The sequence below is a fragment of the Melanostigma gelatinosum genome, assembly GCF_949748355.1.
Source record: "Melanostigma gelatinosum genome assembly, chromosome: 20".
Taxonomy (NCBI): Eukaryota; Metazoa; Chordata; class Actinopteri; order Perciformes; family Zoarcidae; genus Melanostigma; species Melanostigma gelatinosum.
This window is the reverse complement of record NC_136653.1, coordinates 19923222-19938925: the sequence shown is the minus strand read 5'-3', so window position 1 is coordinate 19938925 and position 15704 is coordinate 19923222. Positions and strand designations below refer to the sequence as shown.

General features: G+C 47.8%; 1 protein-coding gene across 2 annotated transcripts in view; it reads right to left on the bottom strand.

The window, feature by feature from the left end:
* Nucleotides 1-15704, bottom strand: part of LOC306794438 (cadherin-20-like) — a 51615-nt gene that overhangs the window by 17253 nt on the left and 18658 nt on the right. Inside the window, exon 1 of one of the 2 annotated variants that reach the window (XM_079292511.1) lies at nt 3680-3798. The exons of the other annotated variant lie outside the window; for it this stretch is intronic. The gene's annotated coding sequence lies outside the window, so the exon portion shown is untranslated. Of the gene's footprint in view, nt 1-3679; nt 3799-15704 lie in introns of those variants that run through there. 2 annotated transcript variants of the gene reach the window in all.

The following is a 15704-nucleotide window of genomic DNA, read 5'->3' as shown; positions in this document are numbered from 1 at the left end:
GTGTGTGTGTGTGTGTGTGTGTGTGTGTGTGTGTGTGTGTGTTGCCTGGCAGGAAGGGTGACACTTGACCCCGTCTTTTCGGTCCATTCAAGCCGCCCGGTTGCCATTATGAAGTGAAATTAGCTCCCTGATCTTCGCTCACAAACCCCTCGGCCTCCCCCCCCCCCCCCCCCCCCAAAGGTCACCGCTCGCATTTCGCTCCATTTTTGTCATCTTTAATGAGGTGACATGCAACGCAATTGTGCTGGCAAAACATTTCACACATCCCTCTCGCGCATCGTATTTTTACTTGTTTAAAAAGGGGGGGGGGGAGCAGCTGGCGCGTTTAGCGTACAAGCTGTGAATGGACGGGAGGATGAAGGGGATGAGGAGCGAGGTGGCGGGTGGAGGAGCAGTCACATGACGAAGCTTAAGTCGAACACTTGAGGTATTTTCCCACCGTGGCTGAAAATCTGTCTTTGTATCCAAGAGACACAATATTTCGTGTTTTTCTGTGAAAGAGGACGTTAACTCAAAATGAAATGGAACGTCTGACTTTGATTTGTTTGTTTTTGAAACCCCTGAGAGGAAAATGTGTTTTTGTGGAGCAGGAGAGAGTGATTGACGGCGGGGAGCAGCTGGAGGAAGAATGACGAGCCACACTGTCTCATCATTTCACTCCAAACCCACCTGCTGCTCCGCTGACGTGCGATCCGACAGCACAGACTGCACGACGCCGCTCCGACCGGACAGAGGTGAAGCAACGCTGACCGGCAGTCAGATGTTGAGATTACTGCGTCGTAATGACCAGAACGACTGCATTTTAATCCCGTTCAGTGAATAAAGGCGACAGACTGTCATGTGTTAAACAGAGTTGTAGTCAAGACCACATAAGCCAAGACCGGGGGGGGGGGGGCATCAAAACAGACAAGACAAAGACTTTGAGGGGTTGAGACTACGTCAGGACCAGAGTCCCACTCTGCATGACCAGAGTCACTGCTGAAATGAACCTGAAAGATCCACATTCACACAAAGATGCCCACAGAAAAGAAAAGATTCCTCTTCATTCACTTCTGGCAGCACCATATACACTGAGTGTGTGTGTGTGTGTGTGTGTGTCAGTATAAGTACCATGAGAAGTGTTTCGACAGAATCATCAAAAGGTGGCGAACTTTACGTGTTGCCCTTTGAGCCATCGGATGAATCGGACAATGCACAGGCAGCTTAGTGACCTTCAGTGCAGCTGTGGTCCGAGGCCGCTGCGTCTGAGACCCGAAACCTTCAAAATGTGGTCTTGAGACCACGGCCGACCTCGAGCACTGCTGTTAAAGGTTAGACGCAGAGTTTGGATCGGATGCTTTGTCTCTAATTATAGATTTGTGTTTTTAACATAAACTGCAATCTAGAGCTGAAGAAAATGGCGAATTGATCAGAAATGCAACTTTGTTTTGATAACTCTAATTGTTCATTTTAAAATCAAAAATCAAGCACATTTCCTGCTTTCAGCTCCTCAAACGTCAGCATTTGTGGCTTTTCTTATATTTATGTGACAGTAAACTTTATATGTTTGGGTTTTGGGACAGTTTATCGGACAAAAAAAAAGATGTCAATCACATTTTAATCAACCATATAATTACTTGATCAGCAAAAGTCTGGAAAATAATCATTAGTTCCGGCCTTAATGTGATCAAGAAGCTCACCCAGACCTGTTGGTCTCATTCAGAGTGAGGGTACCAGCTCAGTGTGTGGGCTGGCCCTGTTTAAGTGCCATGTGAAGCATGAAGTGCTGATTTCACAGTGGCCATGTCTGTGCTGCGCTCACCTCGGCTCTGAAACAGAAAGAGGCCTCCCAGACTGTGAAAGAAGGTCCTTTTTTTAAAAACTGGGTGGACTCATGGAAAAGGGTCCACCCACCCTCGCGGGCCAGAACGTCACGGCCAATTTGTTCACCGCAATTGATTCTGCACGGTGGATGCCACCGCGAAGGCTCTGCACATCTCTGACGAGAGGCGGCATCGATGGCGTTTCTTTTTTAGAAAATGTATTTTTAAAGATGCAGAAGCACCGGCATGACAAAGAGCCTTTCAGTAAGCCGAGCACAATGAGCCGCGCGGGCGGCGGCGCAAGAAATCGAGAAGTGGTTTCTCATATATACCGGTAGCGTGACGCCGCAATCCTCCACCAAGTTCACTTTCTGAGTCTTTATTTACACGTAATTAAATTCTGCAGTAACTTTTAATAAGCAGCCCCCCCCCCCCCCCCCCCCCCCCCAATATGGCCTCCGGGGAGTTTTGTGACCGGGTCATCTGTTTTGTGAAGCAAAGGGTCTTTACAGGGATGCTGTTCCCTCAGATGGCCTTCAAAGCAACTCAGAGGTGTGTGTGTGTGTGTGTGTGTGTGTGTGAGTGTGTGTGTGTGTGTGTGTGTATTCTGGCCACACTCTCTCAAGATCACACAGTTTGTGTGTGAGTATGAATATGAGTTCTCTGTGGTTGCACAGCAGGCGTATATGTGTGTGTGTGTGTGCTAACCTCTATTTCTGCAGCCTGTGTGTTATCCCGCCTCTTATTTGTCTTTTCTGTGTATAATTCAAACTATTTTTAGACCCCCCCCCCCCCCCCCCACCTCTCTTCCTGAATCGTTTCTCGTCTTGGACTCCCTCTTCCCTCCCCGATGCACGTTTAGTTCATTCATTGCTCGGTGGAGGGCCATAAAAGGAGCCCTGTCATTTACGGGGAAATTAAATCACACAAACTGGCATTCGTCCCAGCCACTGGTGCATGGAAGCGATGTCACCGCGCATGAGCGTCATCTGGAAAAGTTTGCAATCAGTGTCACTCCGCCGCAATTAAAAAAAACCAGCGGTGTCCTGGGGACGGATCCTTTCAAATTAATATGGATGCTCTTGATTTGGATGCTCTTGATTTGGATGCTCTTGATTTGGATGCTCTTGCAGCTGGAGAGTAATCTCCTCTTGGACCATTTCCCTGTGTTGGAATGCCGTGATATTTCATGTCATACAGCAAACCTGAAAGGTGTTGCTCATGCGGAGACGCTCATCTTTCAGACGGATTCTCCGCCGCCTCTCGCTGACACCGATAATGGCCAGAAAAGTCTCTCTGTCCCCGGCGATGCCGTGTCTTATCTGTCGGCTGGAGCTTACAAGACCGGCGATAGCGTAATGGATTTTCTGTTTCGGGTTCTCAGAAACGAGAACCTTGGCTGGGGGAATGAGGTCTGAATGCCAAGCAGAGGTCCATGAAAAGCAGATGGACATTCCTCTCCTTCAGCGTGACTTGTTTGAAGGAGCGACAGTGCAGACGTGCTGAGAATTGGAGCCACGCTTTGGAGTCTTGAGCTCCTGTTCACAAAAGTTATTTTCTTAATGTGCGACCAGACCCCCGGCTGAGGCAACGCAATCCAAATATTCACGTGACCTACTTTTTGACACAACATATATATATATCTATATATATATATATATAGATATATATATATATTTGTTCCTGTAAACATTGTTTCAGTCACCTCGCGTCTCATTCATCTCAGCACTCTCCATCTCCACTCCGGGTTTCAGCACTCGGTTACAGCTGACAAATCCCCAGTCGCCCTTAAATCATTTAAATCACCATTTAAAGTATTATTGCCGTTTCTAAACATGCCCGGTGGAAGTCAAGTTTCTTCCAGCAAAGATTCATACCTTTCAACTTTATTCCTCTTCCTCCGGTCCTCCTCCTGTGTGGAAAAATGCAGTTTTTTCTTCTCTTATCTTTGTTCTTCTTTTCCCTGCACGCTCCCTAAATGTTCCCTTGTAAAAGTTGTGAGAGCTGCTCCCTGCAGTGCCTCAGTTTCCCTAAAGTCACCTTGAGTCCACGCTCTCTCTAACCGTCCTCTTTGTAAAGTTTCCCCCTCGTTCCACCTATACACAAGTGTGTGTGTGTGTGTGTGTGTGTAGCTGCCTCTCATAGCGGTCTGCGCACACTCATCCCGGGTGTTGCCTATCTTGGGACCCAATCAGACTAAAGGACCAATTGTCCCTCTCTTTACAATCAGTGGGTCGGCCTCCCCCCCCGGCTCCAGTGTGATCCAGCCATCCACAGCCCGCAAGCATTGGGAAAGGAGCAAAGGGACGGAGAAGAGGTGGAGGGAAGAGAGTCGTAGGGGGGTGGATTGACAGCAGGAATGGGGGTGAAGTTACAGCGAGAGGAAGGGGGGTGGAGGGAAATCAGGCAAGCAAAGGGATGGAGGAATGAGGACAGGGAAGCATGCGGTGGTAGATGGTAAGCAATGGAGGGAAATGCTTCTGCACGCACCACAAAAGCATTTTGTGGAGAAACCCGGCAGTGTGTGACGGCTGAGTGCAGGGTCCTTGGATCACTGACCAGCGATGGAGAACACTCATGATGGTGGAGGTGGTGGTGGAAATCACCTTCCCTCTCACGGCAGCCTACCTGCCCCTAATGCATTTGAATGAGTCGGCCGGGTTCGTAGAGGGATCCGTGGGCATAACAGACGGAGCTTTAAACTGCATTATATTCCACACGTTTGCCCGGTCGGAGTCGAAACAATTAGTTTTCCAAATTGCCCCGAAAAAAAAATAAAAAGATCGAGAAAAATTAGGCGCACGCCAATACCCCCACAGAACGAGCGCAGCGGGAGATTAGTCGTGGTCGCGGAGATCTGATCCCTGTTCAGCACCGTGCGAGGAAATAGCAGTGTTTCATTTCAGCAATCATGGAATTAATGCAGCAAAAAGAGTCGAGTCTCCTGCATATTCCTCCTCGGGAGGAGAAGGACTGAGGAAGTGAAATCATATCGGGGATGTACTCAACCGTGGTTAAACAGAAATCAGAATATATTACACACAGAGAAGTGTCTAGGTTGCTGCTCGGGTTCTTACTTTTGTATTTTCATTGCATCGTCTGAGCTGCTTTCATACTACATTTAAAGACAAAATAAAATGATGGAGCTCCAGATATCAGCGAGCAGACTTGAGTTTCCAGACTAAAAATTCCAGACTCTAAAAATACAGACGAAGGCTGTTGTTGCCCACCGAGCCAGATGGTCAAAAGGTTGTACCTCTCCATCGGTTCAATATGTTTCTTTCTTTCGTCCACTTTCTCCCTTTCAATATGTCTTCTCTCTCATTTGGCAGGTCATTCTTCTTCACCACGAGCACTCCCTCCCCGCTGCCCACCCCCACCACCGTCTGTGTCTCTTTGAAGACCTGACTGGTTAGCGCCCCAGCCAATCTGTCAGCGAATGCTTGACTGGACCTCCAGAAAAAATAAAGGCAAGGGGCTCCCTCTTTGTCGGGGCGGGCCGCTGAGAGGGTGGCATTCAGGCCCATTGAGAAACACCTCCCATCACTGTGGCAGAGCGGAGGACAATAATTGGCAGAACAAATTGAACCTATAGGGCTCGTGGAAAGGGGCCTTTTTTAAAGTCTGCTACGGTAGTAGACGTGTGCAAAACAAGTCCCTCGGGGTCCCTTCACAAAGGCCCAGATCCGCCGTAGGAACAGATTGGATACAGTTGCGTTCTGCATGTTGCTGGACTTTGGTTTGGTGATAATTTGCAGGATGTCGTAGGGACACGGTGCTTTCACGCATCGGATCGAGAACGCCTCCTCTAAAGGTTGAGGGCTGGAGGTCTGCAAAGGCCACCACTTGTTCCGTCACCTCAGAGTACCTTTTTCTGTGGCCGACACGCTGCTCAGGTCTTTCATTAGGAAAAGCAGATTTCATGGTTGTTAAGAGTCACATTTCCTCTTAATTACCATTTTGTTACCACCCGTCTCCCCTTCAGCAGTCATTTGTGACTTAAGTATCAGCCGGCTCTGGCAGAGGAGTTATCAAGTATATAGAGGTAATTCTGTTCATATAAAGACATGTTTTCATCCTCTCATGACCCACGATATCTTTTTATTTATTTATCTGGAGCGGCGCAAACTTCCCCTGTTGGCTTCAAGAGTACAGCCCCCCCTACTGAAGATGCACTCCCTAAGCTGTCACTAACACTACACGTGTTCGATCAATCTGCCTGAAATCTGATGAAAATACCAACTTCAGTAGCACTTAAAAAACGTTGGATTGGTTCTGTTGTGTCAGCAGCAGAATGGACAGCCATTCACCAGAGTTATGGGCGACGTTTCAAAGGTCTTTTAAACGAGAGGATCCTCCACTGAATAAACACTCCCGACGACTCTCCCCAAGATTGAAAGTTAAATAAGCTCTTAAAAGTGCTGTGCGTCCAATAGGCAATTAAAAATAATGACAAAAGCTAGGTTTCAGCCGCACTCGACGAAAACCACGGCCCAGGACGGTATTCCAGGCCGTTCTTTACCCTCGGCTCGTCAGGCGACAGCCATCAGACGGAATGACCTCAACAAAATTCAGCCGCCTCATCGAGTGCGCCACTTTGCCACCACAACGACCACTCGGGGAAAGCATGAAAGAGGGTTACGTTTTCAGAAGAACAAGATGAGAGCGAGCGCCAGAGAGAGAGAGAGAGAAGAGCAAAGCCTCCATGTCATCTCAGATGAGAGGAGCAGTTCTCTTCCCTTCTGCCCCGAGATTAAAAATGACATGGAGCAGAAGAAGCAGCGAGTACAAAGAGCTCTTCTGTGTCTTTGGGGTGCGCAGTCGAGCCTTTTCATGTCTGATTTTTGGCTCCAGGTTGACGCACAAAGCGGGGAAAATGAGACTGAGGAAGTTCTTGTCTCTTGTTGTTGAGGGGCGATGTAGCCCACATGTGGAAGCAGGAGTCGTGCACACAAGCCAAGTTCACAACTGCAGCGGTAACCTTTACAGTAATTGGTGGAAAAGACAAAAAAAAACAAGATGTTTGGCCTTAATTGTGAGACATTGGAATTGGCACAGGGTTGAAAGAGTGAACCGTGACATTAAACTGCCTGCCCGGCATCATCTGGCGTCTCCTTGCTTTTTGCGTGCCGCTGTCTTAGCGGTGTCTTTTTTTCAAGATCCTGGTGACCTTCCCCCCCCCCCCCCCCCCCCCTCTTGTGTCTGAGCTACGGCACCTCGGCAGGGTATTGGCTTTCACTCCGCCGTGTTAAACTTTGCCATCCCACGCTCGCTGCAGAGCCTCCGCTGTGACGAGAGGCGGCATTCTGTTCGGGATAAAAGGCTTCCCGGGCCGTTCGATGCGGTATTCCGGCGGGGGGGGCAGGCAGGGACTTGGCCTTGATGAGCTGACAGGAGCTGAGGAGACGTGGGGCCTCGGAGCAGCAGGACCGCAAACCCCAGGCTTACCCCCCCCTTCTGTTCTGTCACTCCCCATAACCCCGACTCTCTCGGCTCCGTCCCCGTAACCTTGTCCGCGTCGCTGAATGTGAAGACGAAAGTAACTTTTGAAGTAGTAATTAAGGCGCGGGCGCATACGTCGTGAGTTAAAAACACAAACCTGCACACAGAACATGAAACACCTGAATTATGAATGCAGTCTGTCTGCGATCGGATTCATTATTTACATGGAGGCAACAGAAAGGAATGTGGAAAAAAGAATAGGATGTTGTTTTTCATTTGTATTTGAACTCTTAACTGAAAAAACCCTTAATTAAACAAAACTTTAAGGGGTTAAAAAGACTCACTATGCGAGTGCACGCGTCTCATATCAGCAGGTTTGAAGCCTCAGTGTCTAACCCCACTACCTGGAGTCAATAGAACACGTAGAGGGAGCGCTCCATTACACGTTTGGTATGCGGGGGGGGGGGGGGGGTATGCACAGGCAGCCACGTCGAACCAGAAACAAACACTCGCAGGATAAATGTCTCCTTTGCTGCTCTCTGTGTGTTTGTAGTTCCACACTGCTCCAGCGATCAGAGGAAGGAAATAGTTCAGCGTCCGCCGCTCGCCTCCCAACAAACCTGGCTCAACACAGCGGAAAGAACCGGTTCCCTCCCTACGCGCGTGAACAAGTTTCCATTTTCTGTTCCAACTCCATAAACACGAGAAATGTAAACAGAGGAAAGGAAACAGGAGTTGGAGGAGAGGACGCTGTGTTTACTCCATGAGAGTGATCTTTTATAACTTGTGCTGCACTGTAGATGATGCCGTTGACCAATCGTGGCCAATTACTCGTTAACTGCTGGTGCATGAAAAAAAGGATAGTTATAAAGTCCTTCCATCTGGAGTCCTGCTCACGAGGTCTGCCACAGCATGCTCGGTTGAGTAGTGCAGGGTGGGAAATGTCTTTCTCTGTCACCTGGCAACTAAAAGCTTCAAAGGACCCAATCATCTCAGAAGGTCTTCCATCCCCCAAAACCTTTGCTTTGCTGGTTTCATTCAAACAGGCTACATGGAGGTCAAAACATCTTGGAATGTGGACTGTGAACCCTTTTACCAGATAGCACGACCTCCCCATCTGTGCACTTACAGCGACTACGTTGAAGACTCGGTGGCTTCGCAATGATAAAGGCTGTTTATTGTATGCGTGTGGCTCTGTAAGCTGTTAGCCGGTCTCTGTGCCTTCAATTAAATGTCCAGTATGAGCACATGATGGAGGAGGGACAACAAGATGGAGGTTATAAAAAACATGTCGCTGTAGAGACCTGTCAATCAGCGTGTAGCCCCGCCCTAAAGCATCCCCTGCTTTATGGTCTGTGTGACTCTAAATGGACCATAATGTACTAAATGAACATCATGCTGTATTGAAGAAGACTTGAAACTAGAGATTGAGACATAAACTCATGTTTACAATGTTTACTGAGGTAATAAATCAAGAGAGAAGTAGAGTCATTTTCTCATAGACTTCTATACGACCAGAGGAGTCGCCCCCTGGTGGACACTAGAGAGAATGCAGCTTTAACACATGATGTCACTTGTCAGAACCGAAGGGTCTCTGCTCTTAAAATCGTCCTTGTCTTACTGCAGAAATCTGATATGAGATATTTAATTAATCACAAGTGGAATTGAAGTATTCTGATCTTGTATCTGATCTAAACGTAATCTAATTGTAATGTTGCTGGTAGAGAGAGAGGAGAGCAGGGTGAAACATAGAGGTAAGTGGCTGCTTGATTCAGAGTACAACCTGGCACCTGTTTGTCGAGCTGATTTGATAATGTCCCCATTAACGCTACGCTGGGGTTGCAGCCCAGGGGTTGGTGACAGACTGATCTGAGATCATCTCTCTCTCTGACTGCTCTAATGACTCCGCGCTGTGCTCAGCCCCAACGGTGAAGCAGCGTTCTGGGCTGCCGAAATCCGGAGGCTTCTGCATCAGTTATTTCGTAAAAGAGTCATTTGTGTGCTCGATAGACAGCCGCGGAGAGCGACGTTGGATTTTAATACCTCATTTACGGAGCTGACAAAAAAAAAAACAATCCCAAGAATGTGGAAACACTCGGTATTGACGGAAGTAGAAGAAAGCGGGGCCAGCGCTCCGAAAGTCAGAATTAACTGCCATCACTGCTGCTGCTGCGAATGGGTTTTTGATGATGTGACACTTCTGGGACTGATCTGGGCATTAACTGCGGGGAATTAAATCAGGAATTCATTCCGTGCACAAAACAGGATAATGTGACACCTCGATTCACCCAATGTGGCCCCGGAGACGCCAACTGTGGCGGGAGCTACCACAGGGGAGGCGTTCCGATGTTTGAGATGCAGTCGCGACGCCTTAAAGGTGGTTATTCATCGCTGTTTGATCGCCTCACTGTCTCGTTTGACTTCTTTTTAGCGATGCCGTCCTCCAGATCTCAGCAGCTTGTTCATCTAAACCTACAGAAGTACGATTTAAATTGTACTAAACAGACTATCCGTTGAGTTCGGTCAGAGGTGCAACAGACTCGAGACGGTGAAATACTGCTTTCCAGCTCCGTATCGATATCCTTTAATATTTGTTGATGTTCACATTTTCATGTCCAGCTTGTTTAAAAAGTACTCAACAGCTCATGTTTCTCAAGAACACCTAAGATATTTATTGACAGAGCAAAGTGCATGCAATAAAATCTCAAATATCCACTTTTCCCATGTGGACGCATGAGAAGTTACTAAGGACATGAAATCATCCTGTTGACCAACGTTCTGCTCTGGAACTCTGCAGTTATTTGTCTCTGCCCACTGAGGTTTAACTTCATCATTGAGATTATTCCCGCCTCCGGAGCAGCTCCGGCTCGGAGCGAATGTTTGAAGCAAAAACTCATATCTGCTCACCGGTTCAATTCCCTGTGCACCCTGCATACGTCCATCAACGTCCGCGTGCCCCGTCAACGCGTCCTTGAGCGAGGCTTCAACTCCCGCCCGGCTCACTCGTGCAATATGAATCGCTGCGAGCGTTGAAGGATTTCATTATCTCCATCGCTGCTATTTTGAGGCTGGAAACAAAAGAGCACCGAAGCCGCCGTGCTGCTTCCTCTCTCGACGGACCGCAGGAGGAGTCTTTTATTTTCTTTGGACGTGAGGACGGCTGAACCCGAGCAAGCGGCCTCCTGCACGGAGCACGCCAGACTAAGCTTTGTGCCGGAATGCAAGGCGACACGCCGGCGCAGACGAGAGGAGGAACGATTGACAGCGCTTTTGTTCCATCTTTAATTACGGGCCTTGTGTTTGTCTTGTTCCAGTCGGGGGGGGGGGCAGCTCTCTCCGTGTGATCCGTTTCTGTGCGATGAATGGGCCCGACCTCCCGTCTTCCCCATGAATTTAATCCTCCTCAAGGAAACGTACGGATGGATGGAGAGGAGGTGTTGAATATTAGAGTGTGTGTGTGTGTGTGTGTGTGTGTGTGTGTGTGTGTGTGTGTGTGTGTGTGTGTGTGTGTGTGTGTGTGCCTGCTTCGGTGCATTCTGCAGGACGCAAACCTGCCATCCTGCACACGCCGAGACTGGAGGATGTCTTTTGGGGAAACAAAAGGCGAGTGCTGCACGGAGAGTTCGTGAGGCGTGAAGTGTACCTGGGAAGCAAGAAGGGTCACTGCCCCTGCTAACATACCCCCCCCCCCCCCCCACCCCCTCCGCCCCCCTCCTCCCCCCTCTCTGCAGTGTGCACAGATATGCCTGGCAGGTTCAGGTATGGGCTCTGCGCTGGAGCTGCCAGTGAGATCAACGGCTGTGTCAAAGGAGGTGATCCACGGCTGATGTGCAGCTGTCTGACCCGATTACCTTCAGTGGTCGGGCTGCTGCGTCCCGGGAGAACTCCTCCTGTTCCTCTGAAGCAATGCAGTCGTGCCGCCGCGTCCCGGGAGAACTCCTCCTGTTCCTCTGAAGCAATGCAGTCGTGCTGCCGCGTCCCGGGAGAACTCCTCCTGTTCCTCTGAAGCAATGCAGTCGGGCTGCAAAGCGCTCTGCAGCTCTCGGGACGCGTGCCGCGCACGTGCGTCCGTACGTAAAGAAAACAGGCGGAATGGATTTGATCTGTACGTTGAGATGCGTGAAGCTGATGTGCCAGTTGCTCCTCAGCCCGTCAGAAGAACACGCTTTTGTAGTTGTCAAAGGGGCCTGTTGCTACGTCTGTTAGCTTCATTAGCTTGCAGGTGATTAGAAGAACATGTCCAGAAACGATAAAGGTGGAGGAGTAGATGTGAGATCATTTAGAAAGAAACCTTTCAAGGGTTCACCCAGATCCCCAAAACAAGCAAACAGAACCGCACGTGGGACACACATGGAGGCATGCACTCATGTTCTTGGTGTATGTGTTTCCCCTCGTTGCAGCAGTGATGTGTGTCTTTCTGTCTGTCTGTGGAGGGTCATTGTCTCCTCTCTGCTAGATCTTCTCACTGAGCCGCATTGGAAATTGTCTCCACACAAAGAAGCGTTGTCAGACAGTCCTCCCCTCTCAGTCTCCTCCCGTCTGATGGAAGAGGCGTCCGTGTCGACATCTTGTTCCAGGAGTTGTGATCTATTCATAACAGCCTGTCCTCCGATGTGCTTCTCGGGTAGATTTCCTGCTGACGGATGAGTGGGTGGCTGTCTTTGAGCAGCAGTGACCCCGTAACGAGCCGTGAGGTGGAGTGAAGTTAGATACTCGGGTGCTATGGCAGACGGTACGGATGGTAGCCCGAGTTCCTAGTGGCAGTGATCAATTTTAGAAATTCTGAAATTGCACAAACGCTCGTTATTCTGCTCGTTCTGGAGCCAGAAGGATGTTGACGCGACTTTAGAGAGAATCCATCGTCATGATGTGGGAAAGAACTCGCCACGGAGATCTATTAGCGTCCCTCTGAAGTTAAAGGAACTGGTGAACGTGTTGATGAAGAAATCGTCATAGAAACCTATTTTACCTGCTAATTGTTGAAGTGGGAGGATAATGAGACTAATGGCTCCCTGGGCACAGACCTGCAGAGCAGCAAAACAAAGAGTTTAGTGGTCGAGCCGTGTGGGTCTCTTTGTAGATGTTTCTGTATCGCTTTGTTAAAATTGTGTTTTTCTTTACAGTTGCTTTTATCTTTTTATGTCTCTTTATGGTGATTTATTTCTTTTTGTGTCTCTTTGTAGTTGTTTTTTACTCTTTGTGGTCCTTTTGTGTGTCTTTATTTGTGTCTCTTTGTCTCTCTGTTGTCATATTGTGTTACTTTGTAATTTTGCGTCTCTTTGTAGTTGGTTTGAGTCTCTTTGTGTGTATTTGTAGACATTTGTAGATTTGTAGGCCCCTGTACCTGGTAGACCTGCTCAGTAATCCGTCCATTTGGACTGATGTTGGAGAACCAGTGTTGTGGTCTGAGTGCTGCAGAATGAAGTTTATTGAGAAGTTCTCAGGGATAAGCTGCTGATTAACAACCACCGAGGTGCCCTTGAGCAAGACTGGTCATCCCTGTTGCTGCGCAGTGATCAGAGGAGAGGATGTATAAATGTAACCGTGAAAGAGGCTGCAGACTAAGAAGGTCTTCTTGATAATAGTACAGGTCCATAAAGACTCAAGGACTTGAATGGAAAACGTTCACTTCACTGAGAATGAGCAGAGTTTTGTAAAGTTTCTATGAATACATGTGAAGAGTATAAAAATACATCTATTTTAAACAAGCCAAGACGATAACGGCAGATTCAGAATTTCTTTTTGAAGGTGATTGGATATTTTCTAATTCGTTGGCTTTAGTAGAATCTAATGCGGGCTCTGAGAGTAATAAGCAATTACTGTGTTTATCCCCACAACTCAAGAGAGAACTAATCTGCACTCAACAGCCAGGGCCAAAAATAATGAAATTAATTAGGAGCATTAAGGCGATGCAACTGCCAGAGGAAGCTAGAAATGTAATTATCCACACGGAGACAGAAAGCTCCTCGTGTTTGCCTTCGTCTCATTGTGCGAGTCTGTAACATTGTGCTTCCTTTCTTTCGTGCTCTTTAGTTCTTTCTTGACGGGCAGCATCACCCACTGGTGCACAACAAAAAGCAAAGAACAAGAAGTGTGTCTCAGCGTGGGAAAACATCCATCTCATCATTTCAATGGCTTCTAAAACTAATTGTAGGTGTTTTTTTTTAAAAGTCCATTTATTACAGTTTAGGAATGCTCATAACAAGGAAATGCTTTCAAAACTAAGTCAATTATGGTTTCATTCATTCGGATATCAGCCAACTGGCGAGGCATTTTGACCTGGTTTCAGGAAAACAAGATCGTGAGACTCGATTCAAACTGAAGACTTCAATGAGCTGTCTCGCTGCGCTGCGCTGTGGATATCTATCATCAGGTGCAGAGTAAAAGAAAACCTGTTAATATAATATCTCACTCAATATTTGACCAAAAACGTTTGTGGTCACAACAGATCCATGTCTGTATGAGTTTGCTTCTATTATCGTGTGACATGAAATCAATCTGTATAAGATGCAATGACACATTTAGTTTGCTAATAAGTTCTTACATCAAAGCAATATGCCAGACGTCTGTTATTGAACCAACTTTTAATAAGTTCTTCTCTGTACTAAACACTAAATACACGTGAACTCGTTTAGCGTGACGTGTTATCGCCTCGTGACGTGTTTCTGGCGCAAGCAAACATGGAGCAGCACGATCATCCTTTTGGAGTCGCGTTCGTGTGTCCACCTGATGAATGATGTCAAGTTTGTTTTTAGCTTTGGTTTGGTCTTATTTAAATCAGTCGCTATTTATACGACTGACCACGACAAGTGACCCCTTTCAGAAGTCGATCGACATAGAAATGTCTGATAACGGGGTTTGCCGGTAAAGTTTTAAGTGTGGATTACAGTCGTTCTTAAAATGATTCAAACTGTCCGTTTTTTTGTTTTGTTGCGAAACATGTAGCGAAGTTGTGTTTCGGTCTCGGAGCATTCTTAAGCCTTCATACTAATTGTTGTCTGACCCCGGCTTTGTGTTCTGTGATGCAGTTTGAGATGTTGGAAACATTGCTGTTGGAGTAGACGCAGAAGCGGATACTTTAGGAGCTCCATCACAAAAACCAAAAGCAGATCCAGGTCTCCCCTTTCATCTTCTGCAGCCTATTGCGAGTGCTCTCTATTGCGAGTGCTCTCTATTGCGAGTGCTCTCTATTGCGAGTGCTCTCTATTGCGAGTGCTCTCTATTGCGAGTGCTCTCTATTGTGAGTGCTCTATTGTGAGTGCTCTCTATTGTTGCTGCACAACCATTTCATACTGCCGCTGGAAAAGGAAACGGAATGTGGTGCAAAAACCCCCCAAAAAGTTGCTAAAAGTTGCGCAGAGCGACTATTTGGTGGTAATTCTCAGCAGGCTAATCAGCTGCGAGCAACACCTTGACATTGCCTGTAGCCATTTGATTAATTGAATGAATATTGATTTGTGGAGCTTTATGAATAAATCAATGCAGACTGAAGCGGGTGGAAGAGACATTACAGAAACATTCGGCCTTTTAGAAAACCATATCGACCAAAGTCTGACAGGTAGTGTCAGACTCAGGCCTTCTAAGGGGGAAAACGGCTCTAAAAGTCACTTTCACTTGTTGTGTCTGTGTGTTAACGGGAGGCTGCTGTTCTCCTTCATGACGTCACTCGTCGCCGTGGTCAGGTTAACACCGGGGAGGACGGACTGTCTCCTGTTGCTGACCCGTCCCTGGAGCGTACGAGGGCTCGTCGTCATGGGAGCCGCGGTGTAGTGGGCTTGTATTACTCTGCCTTCAACGGCTATTGTTCCCATTCCTCACACCTTGCTCCAGTGGGAGAGGGGGGGGGGGGCGCCGCCTGCATGGCTTGAAATGACACTTTACCTGCTCGCTTACTCATCTTCGGTGCGCGCACACATTAACAAATCACACGCTTCTCTGATCTCTCCACATCTACCTTCAGGCCGTTGTGATCTTCACAGACAACTCATTTTCCCGGTTCATATTTCACACCTGCCTGACATGAAATCTGACGCGAACTCATTTGCAGAGGCTGCATCCTCTCCTCCCTCCAAGCCGGTTTCTCCATCTCGGTGTCTGTTTTTTTTCCGGAGGAGATGTGGAGCGGGTGGAGTAATCGCAGCCTACGTGACCCTGACGGAGGTCTGGTCACGGAGGTGTCGGAGGTGTTAATGGCCTCTCAGACGGCGCTAATGGTCGCTCTCTCGCTGGTTTACTTTGCATGGCGCTCAACAGACGTAGTGCACTTGCTCATTTGACAGTCTTTTACCTCTCCGCCACAGAATCAGATGCTTGTTTTCGTGTACTGGATAAACAGAGGACAGGACCGGCTTCTTTTGAAAAGGACTTGTGAAAGCAGTTTCCCATTAACTCTCTTGTGTGAATGCATCCCCGCACTCACTGCTGCTTCTTTTTATTTAGTATTTAGCTTTTCTTCCAGAG